The sequence below is a fragment of the Parus major genome, chromosome 3 (assembly GCF_001522545.3).
Source record: "Parus major isolate Abel chromosome 3, Parus_major1.1, whole genome shotgun sequence".
NCBI lineage: Eukaryota > Metazoa > Chordata > Aves > Passeriformes > Paridae > Parus > Parus major.
In genome coordinates this window covers 85,306,806-85,332,657 of record NC_031770.1, presented here as the reverse complement: position 1 = coordinate 85,332,657, position 25,852 = coordinate 85,306,806, and the positions used below count along the sequence as shown (strand labels likewise).

The 25,852-nt window shown below is 37.2% G+C and overlaps 1 long non-coding RNA gene across 6 annotated transcripts; it reads right to left on the bottom strand.

The window, feature by feature from the left end:
* Positions 1-24,125, bottom strand: LOC107202265. 6 transcript variants are annotated; one of them, XR_001520599.2, is made up of 5 exons: positions 22,527-24,125; positions 17,606-17,688; positions 1,450-15,845; positions 849-1,039; positions 1-323 (listed from the first exon to the last, which is right to left on the bottom strand). It is a non-coding gene; the product is annotated as an uncharacterized LOC107202265 (long non-coding RNA). The 6 variants fall into 6 exon arrangements; XR_002001585.2 differs by having other exon boundaries at positions 849-1,665; positions 6,434-15,845; XR_002001589.2 differs by having other exon boundaries at positions 849-1,665; positions 6,449-15,845.
* Positions 24,126-25,852: the final 1,727 nt, after the last annotated feature.

The following is a 25,852-nucleotide window of genomic DNA, read 5'->3' as shown; positions in this document are numbered from 1 at the left end:
ACCTCCTGCCCCTCCTTCTGCACTGACCTTGGTGTCCGCAGAGCTGTTCCCTTCACATATTCTCACTCCTCTCACTGGCTGCAAATGCTCCAAAGGAATAACTTCTATCCCTGTCTTAAATACACTCCCCCAAAAGTGCTCCCACGTTTGCTGATGGGCTTTGGCCTTGAACAGTGATGGGTTCATATTTGATCTGGCTGGCGTTGGCTCTATTTGACATGGAGAAAACCTCTAGCAGCTTCTCACAGGAGTCATTCCTGTATCTTCCCACTACCAGAGCCTTGCCAACTCACTACCTTGTTTAAAGAAAGCCTGGATTTTTTCTGTAGGGGAAGAATAATATCAATATGTAAAGTTAGAAAACAGTAGTTCTTTTCAATGTGTCCAGAAGAATCTGTAAAATTAGTTGTATGATGGAATAATCAGACATGGTGCACCAAAAGTTTCATCAACTGAACATATTTGCATGCTATTTTGAAACAGTTTCTTTTTCAGTATTCAGAAGTTCCAGTATTTAGTTTTATTTCCTTATCAGTCTATATAGAATCTTTGGCACTTCAGAACAAGAGTGCAAATTTATTATGATTTATTTCAGGGAACAAATGCTTCACTACTATTTTAATGTTTTGGTTAAGAACTTGGGTTTCTGTGTTATTTATTTATTTATCTATTTATTTATTTATTTATAGCAAGAAAAACAATAAATACCTGCATATAAATGCATTTTTGACCATGAAAGAGTTAATTCATAATTTTCACAAAACATCCCAAATAAAAATTAAATTAGTACCATGTAAATAGGCATAATTCTTATATTTTACATGAGCATGGAATGGAGAATGTCTTACATTTGGACTGTTTCTCCACCTGATATCTTCAGACAGCTATGGATAGCCTATGTAAACATATAAAGAATCATATAGGATCAGTTTTCTTTCAGATGAAGGGGTCTTACACGATGATTTGTCTAATAGAATTGATGTACTTCTAAGGAGCACCATAAAGCATCATGTCAACACTTAAAGGTCTAGCTGCAGTGCTGTAATATGAACAAAAGGACAAATACCTACAAATAAATATTTTTCAAGTGAAAAAAAGAGCAATAATATTATACTCTAGCAGTAAGTCTTAGCAACATGTTTTGATAGAAGAAGAGAAAAAGCTTCTACAAACATATCTTTGCCAGTAACTACAAAAAAAAGTGCAAATTTCATTTATTTTTCCCTAGATTAAGGAAACAGGGTACATAAATACTGTGATCCAAGAATACAGTGGAATCTTAGATATTCTCAAGTTTTCCTGAAATTAAAAAAAACAAAAAACAAAAAAACAAGGCAAGTAGTAAAGGTGAAAGATGGAGGTATTACAGTCAATTAAACTCACAAAGCAATAGGAACACCAGAATTTTCTTAAGTGGCACCAAACTGACAGAAATAGTAAAAACACTACCTTTATCAGCTATCTGATGCTTTCCTTTATAGAAAGAGATAAGAACAGGCGAGATGTTTTCTGCTTCCAATACTCATTGATTTCAAGTCACAAAGTACGCTTGTATCAGAGGTACATGATGTTGTTGACCTCATCCTGCAACTGAAACTTAAACTGGAGTCAAGCAATGGGTGTCTATGAACCTCTTCAATGCATGTCCACTGAAAGTAGTTTTTCCTTCAAATAATAGAATGTATAGAGATATGAGCAACTTCACAACAGGATTTCTCTCTCAGACCCATTCAGGCAACCAACAAAGTACCACTATCATCTGAACAAAGCACATTTTCCTTCTTCTCCTAAAATTACAGCCATTCATAATCACAGAGCTGGTAAGTTCAAAACATAAAAGAATTATTACATTATTTAAATTATCCTTTTCTCAGTGCTTGACAGTGATTTTTTTTCCTTTTATTTGTTTCAATGTTTCAAATATTTTTGTTTGAAAGTTTCAAGTCTAAGTGATGTTACCATGAGAAAACTATTTGTCTTTCAGTCTAAATTTTCATTTTCTTAATTTCACATTTTCATACTTAATTATAATTGCTGTTGTTATTTTTTAAACTACTTTTTTCTATGAATTTACAACTTGCAGGCAGATAAGCTGTCTTTCTTCACAGCTGCCTTAGAAAAAAAATCCTGAACCAAATTAATCAGTTTTGTAACGAACTATTATTTGGCAAAGCTGTTAAACAGCAATGAACCTAAAACTATACAAAGGACTAGTTCTTCAGAGCCAAGGCCTGACTGCTACAGGGCTTTTCACTTTTCTTTGGTTACAAATCAAAACTTATTGTACCTCTCTGCAAAGACTGTGTGGTTTGTAGCAAATGGAGGCTTAATTAATGCATTATGAATTATATATGCCATGATTTTTGCATGAATCCAGAACCTTCTTTTTCAAAAAACTTTGGGAAAAAAGGATGATTTTATTTGATCAGAACATAGCTTGTATATGAACTATTGATCCATTACATTCTTTCATGCTCTGCAAGGCAAGGGAGTCTCTTTATCATCTGCATTTACCATGGCAAATTTCTTAAAAAGAACACACTTTGACAAAAGGTAAGGGAATCTCACATAAAATCATGTCCTTGTGATAGCATCTGAAACAGGCAGATCTGGAACCAATTTATTGAGTGTAAATTACTGCCAATTTTGCTTTGAATAACAAAATGCTCCAGAGATTTCTGAGATATGTAGCTATTGGGAGCTGTCTGAGGATTTTTATACATGAGGATTTTTCCATGTTTCTTTAACACATCTTTCAACTTAATCAGATACAAAACATGCACAACCTAGCATTCAGGGAAATTATGTGGATTTGTCACACTGCCTGAGGACTTTGGGATCCATGAACCAATGAATGGATCACACTGAACCATGAATGCAATTTGTTCATCTGTAACAGAAATAATATGGATATTTGCCATAAAGATGTTTCAAAATCCTAGATCAATAAATAATTCTAACAAAATTTAGTTTAAGTTATTCTCTAAAATTTATTAACATTCTCTTTATTTTCCAGAACAGAGTAAGACAGCATGAGTTGTGTGTATATGAGTAGGACAGTAATAGGCAGAACTGGTAAAGTGTACTGCTGAATCATTATGCATCTCCTAATTGTAACAATTCAAAATCTCAGATGAAATATAAAGGCAAAAGTTTTATGTGGTAAAATGCCTGGTAAAAAATACATTGATGAACCTCTTTCATCCCTGTAGTACACACTTGGTATTGGTCATCACTGATGTAATAACCAATTATAATCATATGGTGGTATAAAATAACTTAATTCAGCAGTACACATTTAAAAAAAAAATAATATTGTGAACGTTTTCAAAATAAACTTTAATTGTGAGGATTTGTATGCACTGATTTTAACAAATGTAAGAGGCAAGGCAAGGCAAGGCAAGGCGACATTTAGAACCAAAATAACAACAAAAAATATGTAAGATCAGCCCTCAGACACTGCAAATAAGCAAATCTTGCTAAATTATTATCTGAATCACTAATTTGTTGAAAAAAATATGTTTCTTTTCAACTTGTCAGTGAATACAAAGTCACCTCCCCTGGGCAGCCATCAGGTCTTAGCAGGTCAAAAGTACGTTATGCAATAAATAAGAAGCCAGCCACAATTTTGTATAGTGTACCAGATCCACTTGCTTATTTTGTCAAAGTTAACAGTCTATGTATCAGGTTTGTATTAAGAAAGATGCTTTCAAGGGCTTATGTTAAAAGTTAACATGTAATACACTGAATTGTATCCAACATATCCTATTTTAAAAACAAAAGAGACTGAAATGACTTCAAAGACTTAAAACTGTTGTTCCTGGTAACTAAAATATGGGACCTAGTTTCTTTAAGGAACCCTCCAGCCTGCTGAAAATACAATTATATTGTTTGTTTTAACTTATTCTCTTCTATGTAAAAGTCAAACTATTGGCTAGCTCTGGGTAGTGAACACTGAGTAGCATCAGGTGAGCAGACCAAACTCTGTCACCATGCCCAGGGAACTGGAGGAGACCATGAGTAACCTCCTTAGAGATAAGCTGCTGAGAGGAAGGATTGCCAGAGCCCCAGCTAAAATCAGAGCTCTAACAAAAAAGACAAAGAGGAATCCCAGCCACTGAAGAAATGGGGATGGGGAGGTGATGGGGTGGGAAGGATTAACTGAACTCGAGTTTTCCAGAAATCACACATTTCAAAAAGTAGGATGTTTTCTGAATTCAGGGTCAAGTTGTGAAACCTGAAATAGTTTGTCTCTCTGAATATTGAGTTCAGGAATTTTCATCCTGCTCCCACCAGTAGGAAAGAATAATTAAAACTACAGAACTGAAAAACACATTGCTTCTGTAAGTTTGTGTGGAGTTTCAAAATCAACAGCTGCCTGGACCCAGAAGCTCTGTCTCTTACATGAGCATGTCATCTCTGTAAGAGTAAGTAATTCATTGACTCCAGCTACCAATTACTTCAGCACTTATAAGCCTCATGCCTCCCTCTTAGACAGGATTTTACCTATGTGAAAGCAGATGTCTTGGCTCTCAGCTCCTTCTGACTCTACTGGTAGCCAAATCCTTCTGAGTTTGGAGCCACACCTGGATTTTTTTGGTTTTTGGGTTTTTTTTTTAACTTCGAGCCCAGAAGATAATTCAGAATTTGAATTACAAGGCAGAAATGACTATAAAATTACCCCCAGAACAAATTATGGATCACAGTTTTTTGGTTTTTTTTTTTAACAAAGTAACTATACCATAGCATTGTGTAAACAGGTGGGGCCCAGGTGGTAAGTAGAGGGCCCCACTCCTGCTCTTAAACCTTTGTGCAATCATAACAACAATGAAGGCACCAGAATACCCTAAAAATAGTGCTCACCTCCTCAAAATTGGTTAGGCAGTCCTGTTTCCACTCTAAAACAATTAAAATAAGAGCAAGGGGAAAAGGGAAAGAGTTTTATTTTTTCCTGTGAGCTATAAATATTTTCCTACTCATGTTTTTATCTGTATTTTTATTTAAAGCTATATATTTTTACTTGTGACCTGGGCTGTGGGGGGGAAAGATAGGGCTTAGAACAGTCCAAGCTAATAAGAGATCTAGCAAATTCTGTGTATGTTGATCACAACACTTGCAACAGTTTGGGACGTGGCTACAGATTTTTATTACAGCAGTTGAGGAGCAGTTAACCATGGACCCAACAGAGAGAAGGCTGCTGCTTAGCAAACTGTTAAAACATTTGCTGACAGAATTTTTAAATTTTGTGGAAAGGACAGAGGCGATTCTTTAATTTTCAAATTCTCATATACGCAGATGACATATAGCACATACAAGTAAGAGTTGTTTTTTAAAGGCCGAATCACATCCTTAAAAAATCTGACAAATGTCCTTGTATATGTGTTCATAAACACACACACAGACACAAACACACACACCTGTGAAGCCTATGTTTTAGGTCCATATAGAAATTATATATGGATAGATAGAAAAACAGAGTGGAGAGGAGAGAAGCCTGTGGAAAGAGAACTTATCAACTTCAGGCATGATTTATCTCACTTCATTTCAGCCATCTAAAATATAGATCCAAAGTAGTTCACCATTGGCTGCCCCTATGGTGATATGGTGCCCCTATGGCCATAAAAAGGAAGAGCTCAAGGAAGAGAAACATCCTGTGCTAGGACTTGTATGTAAGGGAGACACAGTGAAAAATAGGAATGCGGGTAGGCGACACCAGATATCCAAATTTGCTTGGAGTCACAGTGTCACACAAAGAACCACTAGGTTGGAAGAGACATTCAAGATCATTGAGTCCAACCCATGCCCTAAACGCCTCAACTAGATCATGGCACTGAGTGCAACATCCAGTCTTTTGTAAAATACATCCAAGGATGGTGACTCCACCACCTCTCCAGGCAAAACATTCCAACACTTTATCATTCTTTCTGTAAAAATTATTTTCCTAATATCCAACCAATATTTCCCTTGGCTCAGCTTAAAGCTTTGTCCTCCTGTTCTGCCAGCTGCTGCCTGGTGAAAGAGACCAACTCTCACCTGACACAGCCACCTTTCAGGGAGTTGCAGAGAGTAATAAGGTCTCCCCTGAGTCTCCTTGAGAGACTCTCCCCTGAGTCCTCCAGGGTGGTTCCCACTCTCTATATTACTAGCATCATCTATTAGCTAGGTTTCATTGTCATGTTTTCTGAACACATCAAATATTTACCAGTTAATTAAAATTTACCTTGAAAACTATTATCAGCCATTTACTAGGATTTTACCTATACAGCATCACATCAATACTTTTGCAAATGCTGAACCACTGAACTTTTTCCAAATGCTGAACCACTGAACAGTGCTGGTGCTACAACAGTGGGTTAAGTTGGCATGCAAGAAGAAAAAGTTGTGTTAGTTTCATGAGCATTGCCTTAGCAGCTCCCTGTCTCATTGCACACACCTTTAGCCTCCCTACCAGAACACGCTGCTCTCAGAACGGATGAAGGCCTCCATCTTTCGGCTCCCGGAGTGTTCTCCCTTTATCTTCCTGTCAGCTTGTCTCCCTAAGCAGTTTGTAACAACTGACCTTCAATTTCCTAGAAATCAAAACATATAAGGGTATTTGCTAACTGTTGTATCGCTTTGAAGACTATCTCTGTCAAACCAAAGTTTGCACCTTGTCAAAACCAGAACCGCTGACACTAAGAAATTGCAATACTGTCCTTCACTTAATGTCTTGGGAATGCTGACAGGGATGGATTGTGCACTTTGTTTACTTATTTATTTATTTTTGCTTATTTTGCACATAGCTTCCTATTAAGTTAATCAGCCTAATACTACAGAGACTGTTCATAATTCACCACAGATATAGAGCAATGGGATTTCAGTGACCAAGGCAAGAATAATATGAAATGTCAACAAAAATGCAATGTCCAAGAAATTTTGATCAGTATTTTAGATTAAACATTAATGTATAGCAACTTCACATCTGTCATAACTTTCAGTGTACTTCTAAGTCTCTCATAAAAAAGTGAGCTTATAAAAATCCCACTTAACCTCCTCAAAAATCCAATTTTTCAATTCTTTCATTATTATAGATGTTTATTAATAGGGTAACCTGATAGAAAAAAAAATGCTGAGTGACTTCTACTGGTCCTTATCCCCTCAAGTACTACTAATCCCCTCAAATACTGCTATATTGTGTGTCCTACGAAAATCCCTTCTACATCTTACCAAGGGTCATAACAGAGATCCAAAATTGTGCAAACTTATATACAAAATTAATCATAATCAGCATTTTGAACTGGCTTGTTAATTTAGGTTTTTTATGTTAATTTAGCTGTGTATTAATTTTGTCATGCAATATTTTCATGGGCTTTTTTAATAACCATGTACCAGATGGTGTTCCCTTAAAGCTACCCATTTTAAACCACTTACATTTAATCTTTTCAGAGGTAAATTTAGTTATATCAAATTTTACCTTCAAAAATGGCTTGCAAAATATATTAAGGTAGTACAAATAGACAAATTAGCAAAAAGACATGAGTGAGAGCTCTGTAAAAAAAGCTAAGTGTTTGTGTACTTAAACTAAAACTTATCCTTTATGTAGAAAGTGGCAAAGGCTTTGATGTCTTACTTGTTTTAACTGTATGCTGTAACTTTCCCATATTTTCATAGTGCATTTTATTTTTCATCTCAGTCACTGTTTTCATCTGTTTCAGATCAAATTACAATCACCTATTACAAAAGACAAGGAGCAACTATTCCCTTATAATAGTTCCTTATGAAGGGCAGGCAATAACAAAACAAAACAAGCAAACAAAAAAACCCCAAAAAAAACAAAGCAAAAAATTACAATCAAAAGTCAAGAGTATGGGCTCAGAAAGAAAACAGAAAACAACTCTGATGTTAATATTATTCACAATGCTTTCATCCTGAAGGCACTTAAATCTATGCTTAATTTTATGTACCAAATGAATAACTTTATTGAGTTGTGAGAAACTACTCCCATTGAATAAAATTTAATGTGCATAAAGGTATAAAGAGTTCGGGGTATTCATTCCCTTTCTATTACAGATAATTTTAATTTTCCTGAATGTCATCTATGAACACATCCTAGCTTTTCTGCATCCATTGTAATAGTTCTGCACCACATGTTGTCACTGAAGAATAGAGTAAGAAAAAGGCTCTCTGTTCTCATTTTTATTATTGTTCCCTCCTCAGTTAACTTGGCAAAGTTATTTAACATATTTGTGTCTATGGAATGTAGTTACTGGGGCATCTTTTGAAACTCTTCAAATCTATAGTTGAAAATGTTATGTTTATTCAATTTTGTATCATAAATACATTACATGAGAGAAGAGTAAAATGGAAAAAAAGGAAAAACTGTTTAAAAATAAACAGTTCAAATGAAAAGGGGGTGGGGGATAAAATAATGCAAGTTTGCTTCATTTTGCTTCATTCACAGTATCTGGACATTTTCTCCCTCATTAAATTGAACTTCAGTGAATTGCTTTCACTCTCCATTCCTCATTCCTGTGAAAGAGATGATCATTACACAAAATAAAACAGAGAACAAAGTGACATGTACATTGGCATTGGTAGAGATGTGCCAAATACTGGCATGAAAAAATAAGGGAAAAGAACACTTAATTCAAACTGAATGGCAGCCCTCTCAGAGAAAGAGGGTACATACATTCATTACTCAAGCAACCTTGTCCATTGTGTTTTATAGCTCATTAGAGGGTTTCATACAGAACAGTACATTACCTGGGCTGTCTGTGACTATGTGATAGTATGCTTTAACCACTTCCAAAAAATCAGCCCCATAAGGTGTGTTGTGTTCAGGTCTCCATGGTCATGCCAGCATATTCCAAGCACATCCACCGCTCAGAAAACAAGGAGTCTTCAGACATACCTCTCCCATAAGCTCTCAAAGCACACCTGTGAAAACCTGCTCTGGGATATATCTGAGAGATCTACCCTGTATCACTGCATGGGAGACACTGTTTAATTTTGTACCAGCATCTTCAACACCATCTGGAAACAGAGGAAGAAACCTGGGCTGGTGAGTTTTGCCTTTCCCTTCCCACTGTCTTCCAAAGGCCTGTTGCTGGTGATGTCTGAAACTGAAGATATGCTTTATCTACAGACTATAGATTCATCTCACCTGAGCTCTTGAACACTGTAGTTCAGCCTCCACCCTCCCATGACTAAGACACACCAAAATGTCTTGTGGTTACTTCCATCACTGTCTCTTTTGAATAAAGACTAAAAAGCCACTCAATTTATAGACATCCAGAGACACATCACAGGCCATGCAGAGGAATGAATGGCAGAAAGAGAATGATGAGGCAGAAAGCCCTTTTCTGGACTGATAATGTGAATGAAGTGTGTATCCATATATGGGTCTAGGTATGTAGGAAGCAAAGATTTAAATGAAGGCATTCCTTCATGGTAAGTTTAGGAGACAGTAATGTGTACATTTTCTTTTTTTTTCCAAGGGATCTGAAATATAGTACAGTAAAATACCTTCACTGTGATTCATGAAGCTCATGGCCAGAGAACTGACAAAAGGCTATTGGGATCTAGTGTTCAGCTTCTCAGTGCCCTGTGGTTCTTCACAGCAGCTGCTCAAGGCATCATGCAGAGGACTCCACCAACTCATCCAGCTTCAGTCCTGGAGTGAGCACTAACTTCTAAGTCAGCAGGGAAGATGAAGATTGGATAAAAGTCAATATAACCAAGAGACAGGTTTCTCACTAGAAATCCCTTGAATTAGTTTGTAAAATGGGTGTATGGCCCTAAGCTTACAGAAAATCAATCAAAGGATGTCATAACTAATCTGCTCATCAAGGTAATGCTGCAAACCAAGACATGATTTGTCCATTCAGACTTGTATATAAAAATAAAACTTCACAGGGATGCCTACTTTTTTTAAGGAAAAAAACATAAGCAAGCAATAAAAGTCCCTCTCCTGAGTTTAAAGTTCTTTTCCTGCATTTGTGGTTTTTAACTCCCAGTGCGTCCTGTAGCTCGGCTCCTCACCCATTATAGGGTTGGGTCTCTCAAAAGTTCACTTTGACATTGGTCCAAGACAAATCTGTAAAAGTGCATACTGGGGATGTGTTCCTGAGGCAGAATGCAATCCACATCCACCAACTGACTAGTCAATACAGAACACTGCAGACTAACTGTGATACTGTTCAGTCCAAAGACAATTCTTGTCAATTCCCATTCCTTAGAGTTATCTTACATGGAAGACACATAAAGCTGAGACAAAGTCAAGAATATTTCATTTTTTTTTTCTCCATGCTATAGAAACATAAACATTGGAAACATTCAGGGTGGAAAAGTCTGGAACAAGAACCTGGGCATTGTCCTGGAGCATGGCCTGGTTGATTTGAGTGGGAAGGGAAAGAGGTGCCAATAGCTATAATCCTGGTGCAGAGTCTTCTGAAAAGTCCTCTTTTTCCTGTACATAGGCCCTATACAGGTATCTTTGGCACTGCATTCAAAAATGCTGAAGAGAACGTTGCAGTAAGACAGGGCATCTGCAGCTGCAGGGAATACTTAAGAAGTCAAACATTGCTGTGATCAGAGTTGGGTAAATATTTAGTAGCTGCCAAGACTGCTACTCCAGTGCTTTCCAGATAATTTAATTGTACGTAAGTATACCAATTTCTTTAAAAATGCTTGTGTGTTCATTGGTGCATTATAAACTGTTTCTATAAAATACACTAGCACAATTTCCTTTACTTTTACTTTTGACTAAAGACACCTGTACTGTTTAGCTTTCTATGTCTTTACTACAGGAACTCCACTAATCCAATGATCAACAATTTGTTTGTCCACTGCTACAGCTTAGTCAAGTAGAAACTGTCAAGTCAAATAGTGCAAGACAATAATTAGAATTTTGTCATGGGCTGAATGTGCAATGTTGTCAACGGCAAAATGCTGTTGCAAAAAAAAATAATTCTGACACACCTACTTAGGTGAACTACTTATGAAGTAATTCATTTCCATTCTCATTTCAGGCAATCATGCCCATTTCCCTCCTCACTTATTTCTCCATCTGATTTGTCAGGAAACATAAAAATTGTGTATGTTTCATAGTCATCTTATTACTCCAAACTCTCAGGTTTTACATTTATGTTCACCTTATTACCAGCCAGCTGGAATAAAAAGCAAGTGAGCAAGTGTTTTAACTTAAAACACAGTAAGTGATGATAAAAAATGGGGAAAATGCCTTCTGTAAAATGAAAAAGAAAGCCGTCGACCTGTTGGAATGACTCCATAGGAGAGACACTAAGTTGATGATGGGACTGGAACACCCTTCCTATAAGAAAAGGCAGAGAGTTGGAGTTGTTCAGCATGGAGAAGAAAAGGCTTTGGAGAGGCTTTATTACAGCTTTCCAGTACCTTGAGGGGGCTCAAAAAGGAGGGAAAGTGACTTTTCATATGGCAGATAGTGACATGACAAGGGACAATGTTTCTAAACTGAAAGAAGGCAGGCTCAGATTAGATGTTAAGAAGAAATTATTTACTCGGAGGGTGGTGAGGCACTGGAACTGGTTTACTAGAGATGTGGATTGATTCCCCATACCTGGAATTGTTCAAGGCCAGGCTAAATGAGACTCTGATCTGGTGGATGGTTCCCCTACTAGAAGAAGAATTAGCAATTTTATTGGTTAAAAATGCATGTGATTAATAACTGAACTTTAAAATCACTTTAATTTTGAGCCTATAGAAACAGTTAAGGTTTCTTATATATTAAACTTGCCTCTATTTCTCTCTGCACCAACTACAGTTTTCAAGTTTCCTAATTGACATCCTCTGCCCAAAAATACAACAGGGAGAAAAATCCACATAAGCATTTTAAGAAATACGTTTTCCTAAGAGACATGGTTTCTATATTAAAACTACAGAGGTAGTAGGACTTTAGTGCAAAAGTTCAACTTCATAATTAATGCCAGTTGGTAACACACAAGACATGCCACCTACATCCTTATTTCTAAGTACTTAGTAGCAGTTACTATATTAAAGTTAATTGCTTAATGGCATTTTGCATAATAAAGATTGGAGTGAAGAAAATGTGCATATTCAGATTAATAAAGAGTTAATAAATAAGCAATTTAGACAAGTACTTATTATTGTATCACAAACCAAACCTTTTAAACAACAACAATAAAAAAATTTATGGCATGAAGTTCTATCAGTTACAATTAAAGTGGGGAGATTATTACTAATTATAGGATATATAGTTAGTGAGCCTGACCTTTGCAGACTGTGCCCCTTGTTCTGCTCTCAAGTGGACATTTCCAACTACGGCCACGTATGTGAGTGCAGTCTTATTATATCTCCTATCTATATTTAAATTTTATTCTAGCATGGTAAAAATTGCTTCTACACCACTTAAGTTCTAACAAGACATATCCCTGGCCCAAAGGGTTCATAGCTTTAAGAAACTTGTTAAGACATGTTGGAAGACAATAACTCAAGAAAGGAGACAAAGGCAGAAGAGCACTGCATTAATCAAGACAAGCAGAGAGAAGGAGAACCTAGAATATCATCTTTAACAGAGCAGTAGTAAAAAAGACATTGACTCTTGCTAGTCTTTCAACAACAATTATTAGGGTAGGCATCAGAAACCTTCATATGAACAGGTATGTGAATTCCTGACTTTAAGTGTGCCACATATCTCCTAAATTCAGTAATGCTGTGAGGACTTTAAACCATAAGAATTCCTCCTCCCAAGCATGTGATCAATAGTCAGTTATCCATACTTTCGATTTTTGGTAATTTACAAGCAGGGCTGCAGTGGCAGATTGTTTCCAGGCATGGAGGATCCGAGAGCACAGACTGGACTTGTCCACATGGTGCCAAGCCTGTAGCTGACAGCAGTTAGGTACAGGATTGGGGTGGTGGTTTTCAGCCATGTACCATTTGCCATGCTGGAGGAGGAGGCTGCAAGCACTGAAGCAACACAGAGATCCTTCCTGAGCCTCAGCACTCCCCTGGGTGTCTGCCAGGTGTAAAATTGGCATGCAGCCCCCCGCCTGCTTCCTGGGGGCAGGAGGAGCCAGAACAAGCCTGCCCTCAGATATGCAGACAGCATCTTGCAGGAGGGCATGGGAGTGTGACCCCACTGCTGCAGTGATGCCCTAGTCCAGCTTGGTGCAGGGCCACTGGAAACCAAAAGATACAGGGTGGAAGGTGAAGATGGAAACAGGGACAGAAAAACTACGCTGCTAGAAGGAAAAGACTTGGAGATTTACGTGGGCATTCTTATGATTGCTTACTAGGGCTTGGGAAGATATGTCCTCATGCCCACACTGGAAGGACTGGATCTTGTATCAGAGACCTTCCTTGATGGGCTCAAAGGCACAGCTTCAGTATGACTTGTTACAAATAGCAAGTCTCTAGCAGAGAAATTGTATAAAAGGTCTGACTTTCATTCAAATTAGACAAAAAAAACCAGATTCAGGGAAGGGGATACCCAAAGAAACTGGGAAGTGAAATGGAGAATTAACTTTACCAACCCACTATAAGAGATAGCAGAAATAAGGTTTATCTCACACAACCTCAGAAATTTACATTAGAATAGGGAAAAGAAAAGCTATCAGCATGGAATCAGATAACTTACTTCTAGCAGTCATAGCAAGATTCAATGAAAAACATTATTAGAATCACCTGTTTCTATTTGTTGACCATACCAGGGGAATAAGGAGACCAGATATACATGTCTGCATTGAAGATGTCATCCATCTATATTTTAGCAGTCCACCCAAAATTGGGTATTTTGGAATGGTAAATTGGAATCCATTGGATTCCAATGCATATCCCACTAATGGGACAGTTATCTGAGGAATAGTGGGGAGAAGGAGGCCGAGAAATACTTCCATCTTGTAAGAACAGTCATGGAATGAATCTGTTCTTCACTGTCATATGTTCTTGGTAACTTATGAAAGTTGCTGTTTAAATAAACAATATCCTCGAAATTTTTTTCCGTATTTCCAATAGCTGAAACAATACTTTGGGAATCAAATTCAAAGAGCAATAAAAATAGATTATAAAATTAGAATATGGAAAACAGTCTAATAATACAGATGCTTACAGGAAGCCAGTAGCACAGGAATAAGAGAAGCATGAGAAGAAATACTGAGTTCATAGAAGAGAAGAAAGACATGGAAATACATGATTGAGAGAGAAAAATGAGTGCAAGAACTATATAAGAAAAAAGATTAGGCAAGGCTGTGCAAATTGGAGGAAAGTATTGTATTAAATATACAAAGACAAGAAACCAGAGGAGGCATATAAAAGACAGGAAGAAAAGATATTAGAGCAGCTTCTTGTCAGTATATTTGAATATCATGTTTTAGTAGTTTCATCATTAAATATTTCTCAATCTCTTTCACACATTTAAAATGGGTATAAAATAGAAATATGCTCATATCTAAGCATTTTACTGAAAACAGGCCATTTTTTTTAACCCTGCATCACTTTTGAATGTACAGCACTGTGTAGTGTTTGAAACTACATCCATTTGTTGGCTTCCAATCTGCATGGTAACCTACTTATTTTTAAAAGCCTGGTATTTAATACACAAAATATAAAGAGCAGACAAAAATCTAATACTGATAAACTAAGTTTATGAATAATCACATTACAAATACCTTTACCAAGACCAAATATATTTTGAAGCTGAGTTCCTTTGTGTGAAGGTGACACCCTCCAAAATTAATTAAATGTACAGTTAAGCCAGTTTTAAGGAACCTATACTGACACATCCATTCATGACTTGTTTCAAGCACACAAATGACTTTATCAATTATGACTCTCAGGAACAGAATCCATACTGATTAATTCAGCATAGATCTGCTGACTTCAGTGACACTACTTACATTTACTGTGATAACAGTCAGCAACGTTCAGCAAGAATAGAACAATAAATCACTCACCAGAAATTTTTAGTTATATCACTTCAATAAAAGGTCTAGGATTCACTGACTAACAACAGTGAAATAACAGATTCAAGTGTGCATACAGGAAGGAAGAGGGAAAGGCAAAAGAGAGAAAGAAAGGGAGAAATAGAGGGGCAAAATATTTCATTGCAGTCAGACATTATTGGCAGGAGAGGACTGAGAACATTGCCAGAATTTATGAAAAACAAAAACCTATGGCTCTGAGCAGTAGGTCTAATATATTTGGTGTAGATGCTCTACAATGTGTTTGGGTTAATTCCCTTTATTTATTGGCCTTTTTGGATTCAGAGGTAGATAGCTATATCAATTAGTACATCTCTGTAATTTCCTTTCACTCACTCACTTACCCATAATTATTCATCTCTAAAAACAACAATAAAAACCCACCCTCCAAATACTCTTTTCTTGTGCCTGACAATTTGGGAACTACATTTCTTGCAATCTCTCATATTTTGTATAGTGTTGTCAAAATCTGTCTCTTCAGAATGATGACAGCCACCTGCAGCTCCTAACAGTAATACCCCACATTTTCACAGAATATTTTACCCCTCAGTAATATAAATGTGTTTCTCTCCTCTCACTCTTCAGTTTGAGCCCAGAGTACGTATCAAGAGCATGATTCCATTCTCACATGTTTTACACTGATACAAGGCCATTGATATGAGCTGAGCTACTGCCAACATACAGCTCTCTAACTCGGGTTTTACATTTCTTTAGAATATTAAGTAAACTTAGCTATTCCTCTAAAATTCCATGCCGTAAGACTAATTCAATTACCTGAAACACATAGTTAAACACATCCAAAAAGCTGCATTTCTTAAAATTTGAGCGACACATTCACATCTGTTTTCCTCAAGCAGTTGAGCTTCACGGCACCTCCTTGAAGAACTGTGGACCATGAACACTTTATTGACAGTCATATGACAAGTCTTCACCACATCAGTAAGTACCATTTGTCATTCATGCCTATGGCTTCTTCTTATTCAGATATTTTATTAAATTTTACAATATGATGTCAAAAGTATGTTGGACATGTATGTAAACTTTTAAACAGACTGCTGAAATGAAACAATTTACTCTGGACGCCCATCATGCAGCCAAAGAAATTATTTGGTTTAGAGAGCATATTTTTTTCTTCTCCCAAGTATTCTTTTCCAAAACCATAAAGGATGTCTTTTATTCCCAATTCTAAAACATTTGTTTAGCTTAAGACAAGCCTTGCCCGTTCAATTAAATTTTAGATACTGGACAATTTTAGAATAGGACATAGCTTCTTCCTCCTTCAAGATGCAGGGAATTGCAGACAATGTGTTTATAAAACTAATGGTGTTTAGATAGAGAAAGAAGACCTTGAGAATTTTCTCCCTGGGTCTCAGCTTGATCTGAATCTGGACTATATCCTCCATTTTTTAAATGTGAGCACTCACTTAAGGCAATTATGGGCACTCAGCCAATGTTTTAAAACTGAAATAGATGTCCTGACATTCTGAACAATAATGTTCAGTGCTTGCTTCCAAATTCCAACTGATTCCAGGATCTACAGATTAAAAAAAATCAGATTTTCACCCCTGAAAATCTACCTCTCCATCACTAGTAAAGTATCTAGTAAGAGTGAAGATCGAAATGGTTGTACTATCCTAAAGTTTTATTCAGCCCCACATTCTGCTTCAGAAGTGACTATAAATGCTGAAGGAGGCTCAAGATTCTCCCCTAATACATTACCAGCCTCTAATTATTTTCAGTACAGGGGCATTCCTGAAGTGGATATGATTTTGCACAATTATTGACAACCCCCACCGTTACTGGATTTCTTTTGCATATGTTTGGTCCAGTTTGCCCTTGAGTCCACAAAAATTTGTATTTTATTCATTTCTTTATTATCTACAACATCCTTTGGCAAGGAGTTTCAAAGGTCAGTTACTTGCTGCATGAGCAACTCTTCTGTTTTGAGCACAACTCCTTCCAGCTTTTTATGATGCCTGCTGTTCTTTTGCTAGACAGTAAATTATCAATCTGGAGATTGATAATTCAGCTGGAGCCTGTCTTTCCTTGCTAATCTTGACTCTGTAGTACCATAGTCCCATAACATGTCCCTTTTTCTTTCCCAGGGTGAAGTTTCTGATCAACTCAGCTAATCCTTGAATCGCCTTTCCATGGGAATACTGGGTATTTGAGAAAATACCACCTGTAAAAACTCATCATATTAATTTCTTTTTCTAAAAATGTGTATACATTTGGATCAAGCAAGCATGCAGCCGAGGACTGTGCTGAGACTTCAATTCCTTTAGCATTGAATTTGGAAGCCTGAGCTAGGATGCAGCCTTTTGTTACACTAAGTTTCTTGGGAAGAGCTATGTGCCTCAGAAAGAAATCATTCTTACCGAGGGGCAACTTAAAGCCCCAGATAACTGGGGATACTGCTACAAAGGGTATGCTCAAAACCTCCCAAAATTAATTTAAAACTATCGCTTCCAGATATTCAGGATACACAGTTCTGAATCTCCCTCTCAAATCAAGCCTACAGAAACCTTATTTTAAAGAGATGGACAGTCCATACTTTGTCAGCAGCAGTAAAGCAGTAACAGTGCCACCATACCATTTGTACTTCCACCCACTAGAACCAAAGATACAAGAAAATAAAGACTCACTTGGATTCTGATCCTAGTTTAGAATATTCTTTCTGTGTTTCAAGCTGAATAGACATTGTGGACTGTGTGTCCCTGAATGAGGCCTAAAAGGAATAACAAAAGCTGTTAGCCTTAAACAAATGCTGCTGTCTTTTTGCTGGCTTAGAAAGTTCTAACAAGAAAAAACTTCAGGTTTCAAACCCTCAAAAAATTTGAACACAAGTCTTCCACTAAGAACTTATTCAAACGTACAGGTATCTTGATCAACATCTTGAAACAGATTACAAATGAACTTGGTAGGGGACAAGCAGTGTAATTTGTGAATGTCTGTGCAAGTTCTGGTTGGGGTAGAGTTAATTTTATTCATAGTAATAATAAAGTGTTCATCTGTGTTTTGTATTTGTGCTTTAAACAGTGTTTTTAACACAGGAATGTTTTCATTATTGATGGGCTGCACTTGTACACAGCCAAGCCCTTTCCTGCTCCTCCCCCCACTCCATCAGAGAGGAGGCTGGGGGTGCTCAAGGAACTGAGGGAACACTGCTAGGACAGCTGAGCCCAACTGACCAAAGGGACATTCCACACCATATGGGGTCACGCTCAGTAAATAAAGCTGAGGGAAGTAGAAGAGAGGGAAGTGATGGCATTTATCTTTCTGAGCAACCATTACACCTAAAGGAGCCCTGCTTTGCTGGACACCGCTGAACACCAGCCGGCCCATGGCAAGCAGTGAACAAATTCCTGGATCTGCCTTCCTTCCGTGTGCAGACTTTGCTTTATCTGCTGTCATCTCAAGCCATGAGTTTTATCACTTTTACTCTTCTGATTCTTTCCCCAACATGATTGAGGCTGGCGTGAACAAGTGGTTATGTGGGGCTTAGTTGCCAGGTGGGGTTAAACCACCACCATTTTAAATACTAAACTCTTCCAGCAGAAAGTTAAACTCCAGACAGGTTTATCAGTCCTTCATTTCCATTTCTGCAAGGAAAAACTCTGCACAAGACTTCATCTTTTAACACTGCCCTTTGTGATTAGTGATGTTAATGACACACAAAGTACATAAAATTACTCTTCTCTAGCCTACATAAGCAAAATGAAGAACATTAAAGACAGACTCAGTATTAAGTCTGAATTTCGTTCCTTTTAGCAGAAGAAGCCAAAATGACACCGGGTTTGTGGGTTTCTCTGTATTTATCACAGTTCAATTTGATTAATGACTAGGCAATATTTTAGAGGACATTAATAACAGCAGAGATGAAAGCACATTTTTAAAATATTTGTACTCCTCCCAGTATAAAGAGGATTTCAGTGCATTTAGATAATTAACATGAAAACTGTGGCCTTATTTTTATTTTGATCTTTGCATAAATATTCTCCAATTAATTTTCTAAAGTTTATCATAGAGACCCCATGTAGGGCCTGCAATGAGTTTCTCATAACTTTACAGTCATATACCAGTACAGCCAGTTAGAATCCCACCACCAGACTATTTACATACATTAAACAGCAGCAAGTTTGTTATCAAATGACAGCAATTATATATGCAAGACATAAAGAATTGAAAATATTGATTTCATATATTGAAAGGCTATATTTTTTTTTCCAAACACCTAATAAACAGAGGCAAAGAACACCAAGTCATCTGAAAGTGTTACTGGTAATACAAATACTTCTGAGTATCCATTTAAAATGCAACCGAAGAAGCACAAATCCAGGAAATGTGCCATAGAATGACATCTGGTAAAAATAAAGAATTTCAAATATTTATGCAAAATTAAAAATTAAAAGCAAAATAACTGAAATAGAAGCCTTTCCAATAGAAGAAAGCTTTATGCTATTGTCACAACTGAAGTTTAGTAACATAAGAAAATTACTGGATAAATATTTAAGTAAATAATTTTAAAAAAAGCCTACAATGCTTTGTAAACTGCCCCAGAATAACAGAATGAACCACCTCTGTGAGGAATTTTGCTTTGTACATAATAAAATAAAATTCCAGTGTGAAAAATCACTCTAAGTGAAAAAAGCTTTACTTGAGAACGGAAGCCCAGGACACAGACAGGATGTTGAAAAATGCAAGTCAAAACTAAGATACTAAGGGTGCAGCACAGAAAAAGAAAAAAAAAAAAGCAAAAATATGGAACAAAACAGGATAATGATAAATTTTATACAACCCAGAAAACACACGAACTAATGATGAAACTAGATGAAACTAGAAACAAATCAGATATGTAAATGGAAAAGATTAAAAATATAGCTTCTCAGAACTATAGGAAATTAGTTCTTGAAACAGCACATAATTGAAAGAAAACTATTTTGAGAAATGAGTGTCACCTTGGAAGACATAAGACAGCCTTAAACTCAGCTTGATAAACTGGACACAATTTTTAAAGCAGAATTTAGACATATTTTTAGACTTCAATTGCAATAAGCAGAAAGAAATCAAGGATTAAGGATAGCCAAACTAATATGTAAAGTGGTCTTAAAATAATGCGGTTAAACGCATCTAACAAGATATAAGATATATAAGAAATGTCACAAGACAACCTTTGGTCAGAGGCGTTCAATAGAATGCATGTTAGTCAAAATGTGGCATTTGTGTTCCTTCTGAAACCAAGAATATTTCCATTGATAAATGTGCGTTTGGGGAAGGGGAGGAGATAAACAAGGAAGGTAAGTTACATACCAGTGGAGTGAAATGAAAGGATTTGAGATGCCACTTGAGCTAAGCAGGGAATTGCCATAATCTGAAAAGGCAGCTTTCAGGAAATAAGGGAAATTATCACAGACTGTAATAGCAAGGAGGTAAAAAGGGAAAAAGTGGATAGCAAAGGTAACTCATAAAAACATAAAGTTAAAAATTTAAAAACAAATTATAAGAGCCTCCTTAAATATATCAAAAGCAAGAAACTTTTAAGAGTAACTATGTACTCTGGGAAGTTCAGAGAATAAAGACAGCAATTAAGGAGGAGAAGGACATTGCTGGGAGCACAGAAGATTTATTTGCATCAGTCTTCAGAATAGAGTATGTTAGGGAGATATCTACTCTTGGGTAATAAAAATTAGGTACTATCAGATGAAGAGGTGCTGGAACAAATCAATCATTTGAAAAGCAGGAAGCCACCAAGACTGAAAATCCTGAAGAAGTAGTTGAGCTATGCAATCTCTAATTGAAAAACAACTCCTTTACTGGAAGGTTAGAGAATAGCAATGTTTCACATACATCATAAAAGGAGTTCAGAATGATTCAGGGAATCAAAGATTCATAAATCTTACATCCGTACCTAACAAATTAAAAATAACAAAATAAAACACCCACAAGAACATGAGATGATAGATCTGTGCAAAGGAAGATGATGCCTTACTCACCTGCTAGAATGTTTTCAACACACCAGTAAACTACTGAAGTGGTCAAAGGAGAACCAATAGATGTCATTTATTTAAAATTGCTTGACGAAGTTTCTCAAGGGAAACTGATAAAAAGAATAGACATGGATGGCAAACTGAAGACCTCTGATCAGTGTAGCAGCTCTCAGAAGAAGCAAGACATTAAAATGAATCAAGAAGAGATGTTAAAGAAAAACAGTGTTATAAAAATCAGAGCTGCAGCCTGATCTGAACTGCTGTGCACAGATTTCTACATCTTAGAAAGATATCAGAAAACTAGGGGGTGTTTAAGAGGAAAGTGACAAGAATTATAGAAGCAGGGTTTTGTGGAAACAGAGTGGAATATCTTAAAAGGATTTTAAACAGAGTCATGGCAAAAATATGACATAACTGCTAGAAGTAAGCCAGAATCTCAGTCCTCCCTGTATTAATACAAGAATACAGTGACATATGCATGTGTTGAATTAAATAAGTAGCTAGCAAATCTAACAGAACATCGGTTTTCACTTAGTATTTATGCTGTGGGACTCATCATTTGATAATGTTGAGATGAAAAGAATTTAAGATTGAAAACAATTAGGTGCTTATGTGGAAAATAAGAATGTATGGAGCTAAACTAGCCAAATGAGTATTGCAGGGGAAATTAAACTTATTTGGAGACTTAAACAGAACTCTACATACTGTGAGATTATGTGAGATTTTTTTAAAGTCAGATTGTCAAAACCAGTCATATTCTGGGTTTTCTGAACCTTCCTCAAGAGCCTTCAAGAGCCACCTTCTGTGATAGGATGCTGTACAGGCCTTACATGTGATCCAAACCCCTTCTGCCACACTGTTAGTGTCACCTATGGCATGAATTTCACTGCTTCTAGCCCAGTTATTGAATTTATTGGATTGAATGACAACATCAAAATACTTAAAGCTAGTAGCAGAATTTAGAATTATTGTGAAAATCTCTGCAGAAGAAGCTATACAAAGAATGAAAACAAACAAGCAAGTAAATCACTGACTTCTTCAACCTGAAAATTGTCAACCAACAAAAGGTTTGATTGAATTTGGAAGGTGGCATTATTGATGAGAAATCAACTTCCCAAAAGTAAATTAGTATTTTTGCCGAAGATTTTCAATTTCAAAACAGAACATTTTATACACCCATGCCTCCAGTTATGCTATATATTCTTGAGCACCATCTACTGGTGCTGCATTATTAATTAGCTATTTATGAATCTATGAATCATTTCTCTAATAAAATTAATTAGAATAATATAATCTTTTCAAGTATATTTAAAATTGAGAAGGCAGAACATAGTCTATTATTTATTAAATTAATCTTTCCTCTTAATAACAGAGAGAAAACTAATACTTCTGAAATTCACTTAGAATCTGAAATTAATAGAGAAATGTGCTGATTCTTAATGGTTTTTAACATCCTGGACCAGAAAACATGTGCAAGTCCATGAATTTTTTTCTAATTTGCATTTGATCTCAATCTCTTGGAACGACAAAATATTTTTTCTTCTCTTCTTATTTAGGTACTTAGTTAATTTTATAATACCTGTAATATGGCCAGCATTTTCCCTTTTATTTTTTTGCTTCACACCAAATTATGTAACATTTCTCTTGAAGTGGTCACAGCAGCTTTGGATTTAACATTTTTCCTGACTTGGAGCTGGGATGTACAGCTTGATGTTCTGCAGAAGAATATGTAATGCAGAGTAAAAAGTCTGTTCTTGCCAAAGGGGATTTTGAAGGGCCTTGCATATCGGCAAAAAGTGTGATGTGAGAAACAGACCCGTGGCACCTCTAAAATACGCCAAGAAGCTCAGGGTAACTATCCCTCAACTCTTACCTGTAATTTGAGTCTGTAAGAACAGTTTCCTTTCTTGTGTAGACAGAAGGATATATCTAAGTGTAATTCTGGAGTCAGTTACAATGATGATGATAATAATAATAATAATAATGATGAATAAAGTCTTTGCTGAAAACTATTTTAAGACTTTTTTTTAAAATGTGTGCCTTTAATATTGGAGATAGACTGCATTATTTGCTCAAAGGAGTGACTGCAGGCTGCAACAGTGACCTTTACTTGAAAAGAGTCCCCCTAAGGGTGACTTGTGATTGAGTAAGAGAACAGTACATTCTCCAGAGCCACTTGCTTTAAACTTTGGCCTTCCTTTTCAAATTTGCACCAAAACTGTCAGTGATAATTCCAATTCCAACTGTGTTGAATTTTGTGCTATGTTCACTAAAATCCAGACAGAAATCCACTAGCCGCTGTCACCAAGATACAAAAGATCTCAAAGTGCTTCTTTGGGGGGAAAAAAAGCCAACTAAACAAGCCCTTGAATATATTCCACCCAACATATTAAACTGGATAAGCCTCATTTTTCTCATTAATACAGAAATTACTTAAAAACATTACTTTCCTCCCTCTTTCCTAATTGGGAAACCCAACCTTGCTGAAACAATTGCATTGAGCCTAGAAAGCAGCACTACAAATTTAGCATTCGTTATGTTGTGCCTATCCCTACAACACTACTACTGAGCGACATAACACTTTTTTCAGTGCCTTGATACTTTCTTTGTAGTACAGATGGCACCACGTGTACCATGCAGGGCTGACAGCCCTCCCATGAAACAGTGTGGGATTGCATCAATACATTATTCCTGGGTTTTAACAGAGGTACTCAAACAAGATTGATCTACTCAGTATTTCCAAATTATGTGCATAGGTTCACATGTAGGCTGTAGCTTACGAATAAATGAAAGGAAAATATGACATTCCAAACACAAGTGATCCGCATGCCCAAATTAAACAAACACATTGTCACATTTCTACCTATTTGTATTTTGCAGGCTTAAACATATCCTGACTCTCACTCTAGACTATCAAAACATTTTTCTTTTATCTCAAATGCTGCATGACACCTGGCAAACAAAAATTTTTCTCAAATTGGCCTCAATTACAGTAGAAAAACACCTGCAAGTGGATCATAGATATTTGTGTACTCAGAAAAATGGTATAGCTTATTTTAATTCCAGTCATTAAAACTCAAATTGTTCAAGTCTAATTGCACAAATCTTATAAAGAAATCTTCAGAGTACTCTGTGCTGCCATCACAACCCACCCTGTCCCATCACTTCCCACCCCTCTGCTCCTCAGCTGTCATAGTTAACCTAAGCATGACTTGAGCAACTTCCACCCTTCCACTTTGTGGAGAAGAGGTTAAGGAGTCTTCCATCCCAGATTCCTCTCCAGCACTGCCATGTCTTCACAAAATTGAAAAGTTCAAGTTAATCTCTGGGTTGGAATACTAGGAGATGTCTAAATACAATTGGTTACAATACATTGTGTATTATTTTTTAATTTCCACTCACAATTAAAGGAGCTACAACTTACCAACGCCATACAAAACAGGTAAGAGAGTTCATTCATGTTGTTTTCTTTTGTGACTTACCTTACAGCTCTTCATTTAATATAAAGGAGATGAACAAGCTATTTAAATAGTAAATAGTATTGCACCTTTGATTTGTTTTGCTCATATCATCTTGCCAATGAACAGAACTTCCCTTTAAGTACTTCAAGCAACGTGATGATCACCCACAGACAGTATGGAATGTCAGCAAATGTGAGAAAATTTGATTATCTCTAAGCCAGTAACAGTTCAGTTTTCATTGCATTGTATTTCCTGGGCACAGACCCTGAACATCTCTCACATTTTCCTTGCCTTGGGTAGATATTTTTTTGTTTTATTTTGACAAAAGGTATATAATGCATTTATGAATGTAAAAGCTAGCAGGGACATGGTCTACAGCTTATACCCTATGGAAAATACAGTAAAAAGCTATAACCGTGTTTTGGTTCACTTTGGTCGAAAGTGGTTTGTGACCAGCAATACCTCTGACCAGAATTTGTGCAGCATGTAATTGTAATCATAAAAGCTCTGTGTTACTGGAATCCAAAACTTGCAGGGACTAGGACAGGACTGTAGGGGAGAAAACCATTTGCTTTAAGGACTGATTGTTTTGCATATTGTCCAGAAATTTAAACTTTCATTTCATCGGGGTGGGAGGTCGTGTCCAAAAGCACACAGCCACGTTTCATATGAACTTTGAAGGCGTGGAGGGGCTGTATTGCCCCACGAACTCAGCAGGGCCTTGTGCTCTCTGCAGAACAGCAGCAGCGGGAGCACACGGCAGCCAGGCTGAGAGCTGCTGACTGACAGCAGCATTTATTAAAATGTCATCTCCTAATTTTCACGCCGGATATCTGTTGTCGTGCAGACAGCCCCGATACCTCACGCCAGCAGGAAGAACCAGAGGACAACCCAACCCGACCTGGGGAGCAGGAGGGGACACAGCGGGAGAGGAGGGGGGAAAAAAAGCGTACCAAACCACATCCAGATGTAGCAAAAATTAAAACAAAAACAAAAGGAAAAGGGGGAGATGTCTTTCTTGTGGCAAAGCTTTTTCCACGAACCTCCCCCGTCTGACCCCACCCGCCGCTGACGGTGCCGCTTCAGCCGCTGTCGCCTCGCAAACTCCGCTCGCAGCCGGGGCAGCGTCGCTCCCGCACTGGGACCGCTCCGGGCACCCCGCCGGCTCTCCCTCCTTCCCCGGGCCAAGAGGGCGGCCGGCGGCAGCCGAGGGAATGGATACGGCTGCGATCGGACACAGCCTTATCTCTGCCGGGGAACAAACACGGCGTTAATTGCAGCCGCGCTGAGAAAATTGCTATTGTTTCTACTCAGAGGCGGGCGGCAGTTCGAGAGCGTTTATCCCGGGAGCCCTGTATCAATTAATCTGCATCGCGGGGCCGAGCCGACAGCTCCCGGGGCTGCGGCGAGGGGGAGGTTGTGCTTTGGAAGAAAAAACAAGAGG